This window comes from Sorex araneus, chromosome 3, assembly GCF_027595985.1.
Source record: "Sorex araneus isolate mSorAra2 chromosome 3, mSorAra2.pri, whole genome shotgun sequence".
Taxonomy (NCBI): Eukaryota; Metazoa; Chordata; class Mammalia; order Eulipotyphla; family Soricidae; genus Sorex; species Sorex araneus.
The window spans coordinates 145,863,365-145,878,937 of NC_073304.1; positions in this window are offsets into that span (position 1 = coordinate 145,863,365).

Sequence of the window (15,573 nt, forward strand, 5' to 3'; positions counted from 1 at the left end):
AAAAAATGTGTATGTAAACATAGGTGTGCAGAATTGACCTCAGGCAGTTCTGTTGGGTTTTAACTCATGAACCATGCTCACAAAAAGTTGTTCCATGGTTCTTTCCATCTCCAGTCATACCTGCCATTTTTGAGAAGAATGTTTTTTGTGTGGGGGGAGGGGTGTATCTGTCTGTCTATCTCTTTCAGAGTGTTTATTTCTATGGGAGATTTCAGTGTAGTATTTTTTCTCTGGGACCCAGAACAATGTGCTTACAGGTAAGCAACAGTGTTCTCCACCTGGGGAAGTTTGTGATGTATCCTTTATCCCTGTCTCACTTGTTCTGCTGCCCCATGTATCCAAGGCTGGTTTCTGAACTGTGTATTCTAGATCCAGGTACAAATTTAGTATAGTAATGACCAATAAGGATATGGTGGAAAAGGAAAATACAAAATGGAGTTGAAAGAACTGATTAGTTTTTAAACTGAAAGTGTTACAAAACAGTTCCTGGTAGTTGGGTCCAATTATCATGTGTCTGTGTTCCATTTGCTGTAGGTCAGGAAGAATGTTTTATGGAGCTCTGACTGCAGATCTATGGCCCGAGATTCCAAGCAAGCTCCCGCAAACTCAGTCTCCCCTAGGCCCTTGACACCTGCGTCAAGAATAGGTAAAGGGACAGAGAATGAAATAAGATTGAATTGTGCAGGGATGGGAGAGAGGGTGGACAAGAAATCTTCTAAACAGATATGCTTTAAAACCCAAAATATTCTGTATATAGATGCAGGGAAGGTCCCAAGGCATTGTCAGTTATCTATATCATAGTCAAGTGCATCCCATTCACAATAAACGTCAGTAGAAAGTTTATTTAAATTTAAAAAATAAAGTAAAATAACTCATAAAGTACAATGAAAAGTACTGTGAGACCACAGATAAACTAGAGCCACTCTCCCACCCGGAAGAGCACCTGACTCCTCTCTGTCTCACTGGGTGCTGCTCTTGTGGAGCCTTCAGCACTGGGTCCCCAGTGGTGCTATTGGGACCTCCTCTCCAGTTGACGAGAGTCTTCTTCCAGCAGGGCTGCACACATTACAGGAAGAATGTTTTATGGAGCTCTGACTGCAGATCTATGGCCCTAGATAGATCCGCAGCATCAATTTCACTGGTGATGTTGGAGGACATTCTGGAGTGGCCCCTGTGGGTGGCAGGGTGGCAGCAGGCTCTGTGGCTCTGGCTTCTCCACCTCCCCCCCAGCTCCTTCCATGAGAGAGGCACAGAAGGAGGAGCCTGTTCTAATTCTGGAGAAGGAACCGAATATGAAAGAAGAGAAAATGTCACCCAGATGTCTTCTTCCAAGTGGTTTTCCAAGGTCAGATTCCATCCTGGAGGCCACAGGGCCCACCATAGGATATTTCTCTTCTATCACAGTGTCCCAGATGGGGTGTGAGGCCAAAGCTCAATTCTTTGGAAAACCCAATACAGGGACTTCTCTGTGTGTGATTCCCCCATCCCTGCTTCCCATCCACCTTCCTCTTGTCCATGTATTTCCACACATCCATCCTGGACTCAACCTCACTGTCCAGATCCTCTGAATCTTGTGCCCGATGCACTATCAAGGTGTTGTACAATGGGTATGTTGTTATCTTGTACGATAGCTCTCCCTGGCCAAGCTGAGCTCCGCATTTGTAAGATCTATTTCTCACCCAAACCACCCCACACCACTACCATATCTCCTCAGTGCTGGGAGATGCCATTTTTCCAGGGATCGAAAGGTATTGGGTGTCCTCAAAGATCAGCTTGTCTTCTATCTGTGGGCAGCGCTGATGACAAGACCAGCAGAAGCTCAGCACTCAGAGTACAATGGAAAGTGCTGTGAGACCATAGATTAAACCAGAGCCACTCTCCCACCTGGGAGAATGCCCAACTCCCCTCTGTCTCTGATGACAGTACACATGACAAGACCAGCAGAAGCTCAGCACTCATACCCTGTACTGTGTTGTCACTTGTGTTCAGCATCCTTGACTCTCCCTCACAGCTCTGTGCTACTCTCCAAGGATGGGTATGATTCAGTTAAACTTGTCAGAAGGGCACTACCCAGAACAACCTATATTCCCTGACACAGCAGGAAACTGACTCTGCCCTGTGATTTTTACCTGCCCTCCTGCTCATGGGTAGGCTCTTTCCCCATTAGCTTGCTCACAGTCAGAGGCTCACACACACACACACACGCCCAGTCACACAAACACGTGCTTGACAAGGAGATAGGGGGGTGCCCTTGGGCATCCGTGTTGTGTCCCAGACTGTCCTGCCCTGCCTGTGCTGCCTTACCCTTGATGACCTCTGCAGAGCATCTTCAGCGAGTCCCCACCCACTCTCTAAATCACTTCAGGATGTTCCCCTTCTGGCTCTTTAGGCCACAGCCTGGGGATCGAGGCCAGCAGCAGAACATTGCTGTGTCTCCTTCACCAGCACGTGAAACAAGCAAACTGCCGTTTCTAGAACGTGAGTGCCTTTTGACCAGCGTTCCAAACTCTGTTTTCCCCCATCATGGGAGCAAGGTCACTTCCTGGTCTTCCCTGGCCTTTCTGCTCAGAATGACCTTTTCATGGCCTGTCTGGCCTGGGACTGATCCCCCTCTTCAACCATGCCCTGGTCTCACACAGTTGCTTAGTAACAGAGTGCAGTTTTTAATGTGAACCCTAAAGTTAACATTAAACATTCTAAAATAGCAGTTTTTTTCCATATTTTGACATACTTTCTTCCTTTCAGGATATCTTTTCTGAAGTATATCATCACTTCACACCAACAGCTATAACATCACTTCTTGTTGATTGGCCACACAAGATGCCTGGTGCAAATCTCGTTCTTGGTTTTGTTTGTTCATGCAATTTCCTCATCATAGAGAAAATCTTAGACCATTGCATCACCAAAACTAATAATTAATACTTGCAACATATATTGTATGCAAGTACACATATATGTGAAACTTCTCTATATTTTTTGTTAATTTATGTGTTTTAAAAAATTGTTAGGGCCTGAGTTATAATGCAGTGAATAGGGCATTTGTCTTGCACATGGCCAACCCAGATTCTATCCCCAGTATCCCATATGGTCCCCTGTCCACTGCCAGGATTAATTCCTGAGTGCAAAGTCAGGAGAAACCCCTGAGCCTTGCCAGGTGTTACCCAAAGAGCCAAAATATAAATTGTATAGGAAGCGTTCTCAGCTATAATAAAGGTGTAAAGTATATTCCTAATATTCCATTCTAAGATATGATATAAAATGAAAGTGCATTATGAATCACTGATAGTCCATAATCCCTTTAGGATTTCTGAGAGAACCTAGTGAAAACCAGTATTAGTTTATTGCAGAATTCTTTACATCAAATTTAAGTATTTTAATGTTTCTTATATTGTTGATATTTCTTTATAAAATTCTTAAGTTTACAGGTACAATTTCATACTTTTTATACACTATATTTGCAATATTATGTATGTATAGAAAAATTCATGTATACATGCATGTATCTTCCTTTCTTATTCTATTAAGAAATAGGCAACCCCCACTGAGATCTTGTGCTCAGTATTGTCAATACCTGATGAACTGGGATTTCTCCTTGCGTGTATGAGGTCATGCAGTTCCAGGGAACAATAACTAATACAGAGTCATGTGATGCATGTTCCCCTGTCCTCATTATAGTTCCTGTACCATTGCATTCCCCCAACTCCTATACCTGTAGTAGCTACAGTACATTAGTTGTGCTCGAGTGGTTGTTTCTGTTTCATCTGTTCTAATATTTTGGTTCCCAGTATTGATATTGGAATATCATTTGATTTTTTTTCTCCTTTTTGACTTTAAGGCACTGCATAATAATAGGTAATCTGTTTTCTTGCAAATGGTAGAAGTTTCTCCTTTTTTACAGTGCATAGTTTTCAGGGTTTTTTTAAATGTTTTATTAAATCCCTTTGAGATACACAGCTACAAAGTTGTTTATGATTTGGTTTAAGTCATACAGTGTTCCAACACCCATCCAACCAGTGTACATTTCCCACCACTGATCATCCCAGTTTCCCTCCCGGCACATCTGTCCCCCTGACCCCCTCTCAGCCTGCCTCAATGGCAGGCATCTCTCTCTCTCTCTCTCTCTCTCTCTCTCTCTCTCTCTCTCTCTCTCTCTCTCTTTCTCTCTCTCTCTCTCTGGCTCTCTCTCTGACTCTTTCTATCTCACTCTGGCGCTCTCTCTCTCACTCTCTCTGGCTCTCGCTTTCTCACTTTTTCATTTTGACATTATGATTTGCAGTTGTACAAGTACTGAAAGATTATCGTGTTTGTTCCTTTACCTGCTTTTCTCATGCAGTTCTTATCCAGAGTGATCATTTCCAAGTATCATTGTCATCGTGATCCCTTCTTTATTCAGACTGCTTCTCCCTGCCCCCCCACCATACTGCAGCATCTGCCAACCATGGACCACTTCTCCTGACTATTGTTTTTACTCTCTTTGGGTATTAGTCTCATACTATGTTTTCTTTTTTTTTAATTTTTTTAAATTTTATTTTAATTTTATAAGATTGTTCATAATAATTTATTATATTCAATATTCCAATACCAGTGCCATCACCATTATACCTTTTGACCACCATTATTTCCAATGATCCCAACTACCACCAAGCCTGTCCCAAGAGGAGGCCCTAAATAACTTATTTTGTATTGCTAACAATTATAATAATTCGCTAAGAATGATCTAAAAAGATATCCTTAGAAGATGGTGTGTGAAGATCATTGTATCTCTCTCTAGAGCAATTAAACCCTTGTATAAGAGATTACTAAATGTTGTTACAGGTTAAGCTTTATATGCTAATATTTTCATAATCGAGATTGATTGTCTTCCACATCCATTGTGGCGTGCTGCTCGTGATATATCAGTGGCATTGATGTCACCCCATCGTCATCATCATCATCATCATCCCATTGATCGTCAAATTTCTCGAGCGGTCTCAGTAACGTCTCCATTCGTACTCAGTAACGTCTCCGTTCGTCCTATCCCTGAGCTTTTAGAAGCCTCTCTTTATTTGTCCTTCCCAATGATGCCCATTGGAGGCTCTTTCAGAGTCAGGGGAATGAGATCCATCATTGTTACTGGTTTGAGCATATGAATACACCATGGGGAGTTTGCAAGGCTGTCCCATGTGGGCAGGAAACTCTCGGTAGCTTGCCAGGTTCTCCCAGAGGGAGATTTCACTCCAGGAATTCTAAAATTTTGAATGGGGTCATAGAGCTGGAATTGAATTTAGTGACTTTGGATGGTGAATTTGGATGGTGAATTTGGATGGTGACTTTGGGGTCTGGAGGCATCTCTGCAACTTGTTGCTCTCTTCCAAGATTTATTTGTTAGTCTCTGAATCACGTCCTTTACTGAGCTCATACGGTGCCAGAGACAGTTTATGGGCATGACTTCCAGGCTCCAGGAAGAACAGTGGGATTGGGAAAGGTCACCCATCCCTGACTCTGTGAGAACTTGAAGATTTTGGTAACAAAACATACATACTTGAGTTTGAAAATCTGATTCTTATTTATTGTGAAAAGTGAACAAATAGTAGGTACCCTAGATTTTTTAATGTCCTCAAGGTGTACATGTTTGAATAGTAACTTAAGTCTTCAAGGAGGAAAAGTGCATAGCAAGGTATACCTTTGCCTCCCTGGCAAGAGCAAAGCCGAGTGAATCTTCTTGGCAAGTCCAGTGCTTGCGGTGGTGATATTCACGGTGATCTGGGCTCATCTGGCTGCACATCACAATTCCAAAGTGTGTGCCATGCCATGTCTCTGTCTGTTGAAAACATGGCATGGTGCAGTGGAAACTCTGTGTAATCCCTTGTATTTTCAGTCACCAAGGCATTGGTTTTTAAGCAATGTCCATGGACTGGGATTCTAGATCTTCTTAGTAGATCACAGTAGGTTTGTTCACAGACTTGGAATTGTCTCTGCACAGGAATCCAGCTTTTCCGAAGCATGTTTTTATACACACAAACACCAAGAGAATATGATACGTACAAAGCACTGGCATGTGCAAAATGACAGTGTCTGCACTCTTCCTTGGGATGTGAAAGGACATCCCATAGGGGCTGAGGCCTTGCCTGTCTTATTCACTGTGAGAACAGAAAAGACACTCAGGAAAAAATTGTGGAATGTGGGAATGAACACCTAGAACAAACATAATCATAACCAGCACTGAGGTAGTTAACTCTTATGCTTGCTAGTTTTCTGAGTACGGTGGCTATGTCATTTGATCTTCCTTTATGCTTCGTTTGATCATCCTACAAGCTACCCATGGCGTATTTGATATGCCAAAAACAGTAACAACAAGCCTCACAATGGAGATGTTATTGGTGCCCGCTCTAGCAAATGGATGAACAACGGGAGGACAGTGCTACAGTGCTACTTTGTGAACTAATAAAGGCTACTATTCTACATTAAAGAGGAGGGGAACCAAGACTTAGATAAAATAACTTTCCCAAAGTTGTCCAGCATTGATTCTGAAATTTAGAACTTTTAATTTAGAACCTGAGTCAGCCGCGTACAAGGCAAACGCCCTACTGCAAGCTACCGAGAGTATCTCGCCCACATGGCAGAGCCTGGCAAGCCCCCCCATGGCGTATTCGATATGCGAAAAACAGTAGCAACAAGTCTCACAATGGAGACGTCACTGGTGCCCACTCGAGCAACTCGATGAGCAACGGGATGACACTGACAGTGACAATTTAGAAATCGAATTTAAATTTTAGAATTTCTGAAAGTCATCTGGATCTGAAGTCCAGTGCTCTTAGTTCCTGTAGCACTGTAGCACTGTCATCTCTTTGTTCATCGATTTGCTCGAGTGGGCACCAGCAACGTCTCCATCATGAGACCTGTTGTTACCGTTCTTGGCATATCGAATACACCACAGGTAGCTTGCCAGGCTCTGCCATGCCTGGCAAGTTCCTAGGCTCTGTTAAATCTCTGCATGTTAAGCTATTGCCTTCTTCCTTGGAGCAGAAAGTAAGACCTTGGGACTCTTCCTACATTTCATTTTTTTTTAAATTTTATTTATTTTTTTGAGTTTCTGAGCCACACCTCTCAAGGTTCAGGGCTTACTCCTGCCTCTGTGTTTAGGGACAATTTCTAGGTGCTCGGTGGACCCTATGTGGTGGCTGTGAATAACGGAAGTCGCCTGCATACAAATGTCTTGCCCGCTGTATTCACTATCCAGCCCTTTTCACATTCTCACATCTAAAATTGAGCAATATTTAAAATGGAATCACATTTGTGGTATAAACATCAGGAAAACCAAGAAGTTTTATAGAGTCTGAAACAGATGGAGGCCTCAGAGTGCCCTGGAAGGATTTCACGGTGGGGGTGGGGGTGGGGTGGGTGGGGATCAAGTTCAATTCTTTTTACTTTGGGGAGAAGATGACTTGGAACATTCTGTTTGTAATAGGATTATGTTCTAATCTTAAACAACATGATATCGCTTCATCTTGAACCAGTTTCCTCATCTTAAGCAGTTCCTGTGAGTTGTTTGAGAAATACAAACTCTCTAACAATTCAGTACTGAGGGAGCCATAGCACAGTGGGTAGGGCACTTGCCTTGCATGCAGCTCACTTGACACCCCACCGTCCCCTAAATACTGCCCAGAGTGATCCAGGAGCACAGCCTGATGTGCCCCAAACCAACACCACCACAACGAAAGAAGAAGTCAGTCTCAGTTGTATTTCTATGCAGTCTTAGCACTCCATGTCACCTTTAATTGACTCCAAAAGAAAGGACGTCTCACTAAGATGGCTAACTTTTATTTTTATTTATTTATTTATTTATTTTTAATTTTTTTCTTTTTGGATCACACCCGGAGATGCACAGGGGTCACTCCTGGCCCATGCACACAGGAATTATCCCTGGCGTTGCTCAGGAGACCATATGGGATGCTGGGATTCGAACTCGGGTTGGCCACGTACAAGGCAAATGCCCTAACTCGCTGTGCTATCACTCCAGCCCCTATTTATTTATTTTTTATTGAATCACCATGAGATACAGTTACAACGCCTTCATGTTTGAATTTCAATCATACAATGAGCAAATATCCATCCCTCCACCAGTGCACATTCTCCACCATTATATCCATACCAGGTATAATGTCCCCAGTATACCTCCCCCTGCCTCCATGGCAGACAAGTTCCCCCATACTCTCTCTCTGGGCATTATGGTTTGCACAACAGATACTGAGAAGCCATCACATTTGGCCTTTTATATACTTTCAGCACACATCTCCCATCCTGAAGGATTCCTCCAAGCATCATTGCCTTAGTGATCCCTTCTCTATTCCAGCTGCCTTCTCCCCCAGCTCATGAGACAGGTTAGCAACAATGGGGCAATATTCCTGGCCCTTGTGTCTACTGTCCTTCGGCGTTAATGTATTATTATGTTATTTTATATTCCACAAATGAGTGCAGTCCTTCTAGGTCTGTCCCTCTCTAAGGTGCCTCACTTGATGAGCTGAGGGGGAGGACTAACTACACCAAAGTATCTTGCCTCATCAAACCCTAAATCTGGGAATTGTGCTTCTTTTAAGTTTATTTTTGTGTGTTTCAGGACCAAAACACTGCTGTGCTCAGCGTATACTTCTGCCTCTGTGCTCAGGGATTTCTCCTGGTGGTCCTGGGGAAGCCTGTGTGGCAGTGTGGATCAAACCAGGATTGGTCACATGTAAGGCAAACGCCTTAATGTCTCTACTCGTTCTGGTCCTCATGTTTTTCTTCTGTTTTGGGGCCACAACCAGCTGTGCTCAGGCCTTACTCCTGGCAAGCTTGAGGTACCACCTGGAGTGCCAAGGATTGAAACCTGGTTGGCTGTGGTATAAGGCAAGTGCCCAAGCTTCTCTGCTCTCTCTCTCTCTAGTTCATCATGTCATTCTTATTTTTTTTAATTTATTTATTTTTTAATTTGCTGCAGGTTGACTTTAGGTTGACCTTGCAACCACTCACTACAGAGAGTCTCTTGCCCGCACGCCTGGCTGTCTTCCCCGGGGCCCCTTGGAGGGGATGGGCTCCACCTTCCCTCCCCACCCCAAGCAGAGCTCCCGGCGGCCGAAGACCACCGGAACCTAGCTGCAGCCATGCTGGAGGCTCTTCTCTACACATTCAGAGAGGCCTCATGCATGAAGGTACCAGCAGAGGAACCCAGGTGTGTGTAATCCCATCAACGATCAACATCCAGAGACTTAAAAGCAAGCTCTCAGAAGCGTGTGGCCACAATCGGCCACACCATATCTGTAGCATACTTCTCTCTCTGGAGACACTGGCAATCTTCTGAGAGTTTCCTGCCCCCATGGGACAGCCTTGCAAGCTCCCCATGGTGTATTCATGTGCAAAATCCAGTAACAAGCTGGAACTCATTCCCCTGACCCTGAAGAGCCCCCCCTGCAACATCCTTAGGAGGGCCAAGTCAAATAGACTTTTAAGATCTCAGGGAAACATCAAAAAATGGGGCGAAGAAATGAACAGAAACTTTACCAAGGAAGAGATACGAATGGCCAAAAGGCACATGAAAAAGTGCTCTACATCACTAGTCGTCAGAGAGATGCAGATCAAAACAACCATGATATACCACCTCACACCACAGAGACTAGCACACATCCAAAAGAACAAAAGCAACCGCTGTTGGAGAGGATGTGGGGAGAAAGGGACCCTTCTACACTGCTGGTGGGAATGCCGGCTAGTTCAGCCCTTTTGGAAAACAGTATGGACGATTCTCAAAAAACTAGAGGTTGAGCTCCCATTTGACCCAGCAATACCACTGCTGGGAATATATCCCAGAAAAGCCAAAAAGTATAGTCGAAGTGATATATGCACTTATATGTTCACCGCAGCACTGTTTACAATAGCCAGAATCTGGAAAAAACCCGAGTGCCCTAGAACAGATGACTGGTTGAAGAAACCCTGGTACATCTATACAATGGAATACTATGCAGCTGTTAGAAAAAATGAGGTCATGACGTTTGCATATAAGTGGATCAACATGGAAAGTATCATGCTAAGTGAAATGAGTCAGAAAGAGAGAGACAGACATAGAAAGATTGCACTCATCTGTGGAATATAGAATAATAGACTATAAGACTAACGCCCAAGAATAGTATAAATAAGTACCAGGAGATAGTTTCCATGGCTTGGAGGCTGGTCTCTCATTCTGGGTAATTCAGGGAAGGGACCACCAAGTAAAATATGGTTGGAGGTCATGTGGGGGAAGGGTGAGGCGGGCGGAATACAGACTAGAGACTGAACACAATGGCCACTCAACATCTTTATTGCAAACCACAACACCTAATCAGAGATAGAGAACAAAAGGGAATTCCCTGCCATAGTGGCAGGGTGGGGTGGGGGGAGACGGGACTGGGGAGGGGGGGAGGGATGTTGGGTTTACGGGTGGTGGAGAATGGGCACTGGTGAAGGGATGGGTTATCGAACTTTGTATGGGGGAAGCATGAGCACAAAGATGTATGGATCTGTAACTGTACCCTCACGATGACTCTCTAATTAAAAATAAACTAATAAAAAATAATTAAATTAAATTTAATTTAAAAAAAAAAGATCTCAGGGAAAGGATGAAATGAGATGTTACTGAGCCTGCCTGAGAAATCAGTGATTAACGGGATATTCTGTGTGTGATATTTTTTAATTAGTCACAGTGACAATACAGTTACAGATTCACACATTTTCGTGCTTCTTTTTCTCTCATGCAATATTTGAGAGCCCATCCCTCTACCAGTGTCCATTTTCCACAACTAATCAACCCAGTGTCCCACCCAACCTCTCAATCCCATCCCCTCCACCCCACCCCACCCCGCCTCTGTCGGGGGGCATTCCAATTTGATATCTCTCTTTCCTTTTGGGTGTTGTGGTTTGCAATAGGGGTATTGAGTGGTCATCCTGTTCAGTCTCTAGTCTACATTCAGCAGGCATCTCCCTTCCCGCGCAGGATCTCCAATCACATATTACTTGGTGTTTCCCTCTCTATCTGGGATGACTTTCCCTCAGCATGTGAGGCCAGCTTCCAAGCTATAGAGGAAACCTCCTGGTATTATATACTACTATTCTTGGGTATTAGTCTCCTACTCTGTTGTTCTGTATTCCACAGATGAGTGCAATCTTTCTATGTCTGTCCCACTCTTTCTGACTCATTTCACTTGGCATGATACTTTCCATGTTGATCCACTTATATGCAAAGTTCATGACTTCATCGTTTCTAACAGCTGCATAGTATTGCACTGTATAGATGTACCAAAGTTTCCTTAACCAGTCATCTATTCTCGGGCACTCGGGGTTTATCCAGATACTGGCTATTGTAAACAGTGCTGCAATGAACATATAAGTGCAGATGTCATTTCGACTATACTTTTTTGTTTCTCCAGAATATATTCCCAGAAGGGATATTGCTGGATCAAATGGAAGCTCAATTTCTAATTTTTTAAGAAGTGTCCATATTGTTTTCCAAAGGGGCTGGACCAGTCGGAATTCCCACCAGCAGTGTAGAAGGGTCCGTTTCTCCCCACATCCTCTCCAACAGCGGTTGCTTATGTTCTTTTGGATGTGTGCCAGTCTCTGTCGTGTGAGGTGGTATCTCATGTGATGCAGAGTGTTTTTTCATGTGCCTTTTGGCCATTCGTGTCTCTTCCTTGGAAATGTTTCTGTTCATTTCTTCGGCCCACTTTCTGATGGAGTTGGATGTTTTCTTCTTGTAGAGTTCAACCAGTGCTTAATATACCCTTGATACCAACCCTTTATCAGATGGGTATTGGGTGACTATCTTTTTCCATTCTGGAGATTGCCTTTGTATTCTGGTCACTGTGTCTTTTGTGGTGCAGAAGATTTTTAGTTTAATATAGTCCCATTTGTTTAGCTCTGTTTCTACTTGATTGCTTAGTTCCGTGTCATATTTGAAGATGCCTTTAGCTTCAATATCAGGAACGGTTCTGCCTACCTTATCTTCGATGTACCTTATGGATTGTGGTCTGATGTTGAGGTCTTTAATCCATTTCGATCTGATTTTTGTGCATGGTGTCAGGTCAAGGTCTAAGTCCACTCTTTTGATGTGGTTGTCCAGTTTTGCCAGCACCATTTGTTGAAGAGATTTTCCTTGCTCCACTTCACATTTCTTACCCCCTTATCAAAGATTAGATGATCATACATTTGGGGTTGTGTGTAGGGATATTCCGCTCTGTTCCATTGGTCTGAGGCTCTGCCTTTGTTCCAGAACCATGCTGTTTTAATTGTTACCGCTTTGTAGAAAGTTTAAGGTTGGGGAGCGTGATGCCTCCCATCATCTTTTTCCCAAGAATTGTTTTAGCTATCCGTGGGCGTTTATTGTTCCATATGAATTTCAGGATTGCTTGATCCATTTCTTTGAAGAATGTCATGGGTATCCTTACAGGGATCGCCTTGAATCTGTATAATGCTTTGGGGAGTATTGCCGTTTTGACAATATTGACTCTCCCTATCTATGAGCAGGGGATATGTTTCCATTTCCTCATGTCCTCTTTTATTTTATGGAGTAGCGTTTTATAGTTTTCTTTGTAGAGGTCCTTTACTTCTTTACTTAAGCTGATTCCAAGGTATTTGATTTTCTGGGGCACGATTGTGAACGGGATTGATTTTTCATGTTTTTTTCCTCTGTATCATTGTTTGCATATAGGAAAGCCATGGATTTTTGGGTATTGATTTTATAGCCTACGACTTTACTGTACAATCAATTGTTTCTAAGAGTTTCTTACTAGAGCGTTTAGGCTTTTCTAAATATAGTATCATATCGTCTGCAAATAGTGAGAGCTTGATTCTTCCTTTCCTATCTGAATCCCCTTAATAACTTTTTCTTGCCTAATGGCTATTGCTAGTACTTCCAGTACTATATAAAAGAGAAGTGGTGAGAGTGGGTATCCTTCTCTTGTCCCAGATCTTAGAGGAAAGGCCCTTAGATTTTTCCCATTCAAGATAATGCCTGCCATAGGTTTGTGGTAGATGGCTTTGACTATCTTGAGGAAAGTTCCGCTAAAACCCATTTTGGTGAGAGTTTTTATCATGAACGGATGTTGGATCTTGAAAAATGCTTTCTCTGCATCTATTGATATGATCATATGGTTTTTATCTTTACTTTTGGTGATATGATGGATTATGTTGATTGATTTCCGAATGTTAAACCATCCTTGCATCCCTGGGATGAATCCCACTTGGTCATGATGTATGATCTTTTTGATGAGTTGTTGGATTCTATTTGCTAGTATTTTGTTGAGGATCTTCGCATCGGTGTTCATCAGGGATATTAGTCTATAGTTTTCTTTGTTAGTGCTGTCTTTGTTTCCTTTTTGTATTAGGGCGATATGGGCCTCATAGAAACTGTTCGGAAGGATTCCTGTCTTTTCAATTTCCTGGAAAAGCTTGAGGAGAACTGGCAACAAGTCTTCTTTAAATGTCTGGAAGAATTCGCCAGTGAATCCGTCTGGACCTGGGCTTTTGTTTTTGGGGAGAATTTTGATTACAGTTTCGATTTCCTTGATATTTATGGGCCTATTCAGGTATTCCAAGTCTTCTTCATTCAGTCTTGGGAGATTGTAGGAGTCAAGGAATTCGTCCATTTCTTTTAGCTTCTCTTGTTTCATTGCATACAGACTCTCAAAGTAATCTCTGATGATCTTTTGAATCTCCTTGGTTTCTGTTGTGATGTCCCCCTTCTCATTTCTGATTTGGTTTATTAGGGTTTTCTCTCTTTCTTTGTGACTCTTGCTAGCGTTTTATCAATCTTATTTATTTTCTTGAAGAGCCAGCTCTTTGTTTCATTGATCTTTCGGATTGTTTTTCGGGTTTCCATATCGTTAATTTCTGCTCTAAGTTTTATTATTGCTTTCCTTCTATCTGGTTTGGGTTCCTTTTGCTGGTCCTCTTCTAAGATCTTGAGCTGTGAAGTCAAGTTATCTATATAGGCCCTTTCTTCCTTTCGGAGGAAAGCTTGCAGAGCTATAAATTTTCCCCTTAACACAGCTTTAGCTGCGTCCCATAGGTTCTGGTGGCTTGTGTCTTCATTCTCATTTGTTTCGAGGTATTTTTTTATTTATTCCTTGATTTCCTTCTTGACCCACTCATTGTTCAATAGTGAGTTATTTAATTTCCAAGTGTTTGATTTGGTTCTCCACGTCTGTGCGTGATTAACTTCCATCTTCAGTGCATCATGGTCTGAAAAGATAGTTGATACAATTTCTATCTTCCCGATTCTATTAAGGTATAATTTGTGACCCAGAACATGGTCTATTTTGGAAAATGTTACGTGTGCACTGGAAAAGACTTTGTATTCTTTCTTTTTGGGATATATAGCCCTGTATAAGTCTATTAGCACTGTCTCCTCCATTTCTTCCTTCAGAGCCATTGTTTCCTTGCTGAGTTTTGTTCTTGTCGATCTATCCATAGGTGATAAGGCAATGTTGAAGTCTCCAACTACTATTGTGGTGCTAGTTATGTCCTCCTTAAATTTTGTTAGGAGTTCTTTTAAGTATTTAGCTGGTCGTTTGTTAGGTGCATATACGTTTAAGAGTGTGATTTCTTCCTGTTGTACATATCTCTTGATGAATACAAAATGACCTTCGCTGTCCCTTCTGATCTTTTTTAGCTTGGAATCTATGTTGTCGGATACTAGTATGGCCACCCCCGCTTTTTTGAGGGAGTTGTTTGCTTGCAGGACTGTTTTCCATCCTTTGACTTTGAGACTGTGTTTTTTCTGACTATTCAGATGTGTTTCATGTAGGCAGCAGAAAGTTGGGTTTAGTTCCCTAATCCATTTTGCCACTCTGTGCCTCTTGATTGGTGCATTTAGACTGTTAACATTAAGAGAAATTATTGTCATGGAATTTTCTGCCATTTTTCTGTAGGGTTTGTTGTTCTTGTAGGTTTTCTCCTTGTCTTATAGTAGCCCTTTGAGTCCTTTTAAATTTGGTCTTGAGTCTATGAAGTTCCTGAGCTGTTGCTTCTCCGTGAAATAGTGTGTGGTTCCTTCAAGTTTAACTGAGAGTCTAGCCGGGTATAGTATTGTTGGTGAGGCGTTCATTTTATTAAGTTTTTTCACTATATCCCACCATTGTGTTCGGGCTTGGAATGTTTCTTCTGATCGGTCTGCTGTGAATCTAAGGGGTGCTCCTTTGTATATGATTTCCTTCTTTGATCTTTCTGCTTGCAGTATTGTGTCTCTGTCCACGGCATCCATCATTCTGACTATGATATGCCTTGAGGATTTTTTATTTAGGTCCCTTTTATCTGGTACCCTTCGGACTCCTTGGATCTGCATGCCCGCATTCTCTAGCTCTGGGAATTTCTTAGCAGTGATGTCTTTAATTGTGTTTTTTTCATTGGGATTGGTTCCCTGTGCTTCTGGTACTACAATGATTCTTATGTTTTTTCTCTTGAGGTCATCCCCTAGGACTCTAATTCATTCTAGAGCCATTTTGATTTTTTTTTCATTATTTGTTGTTCCCTATATGCTTTGTGCAGCTCATCTTCAAGCTCATTGATTCTGTCTTTGGCTGTAGTCATTCT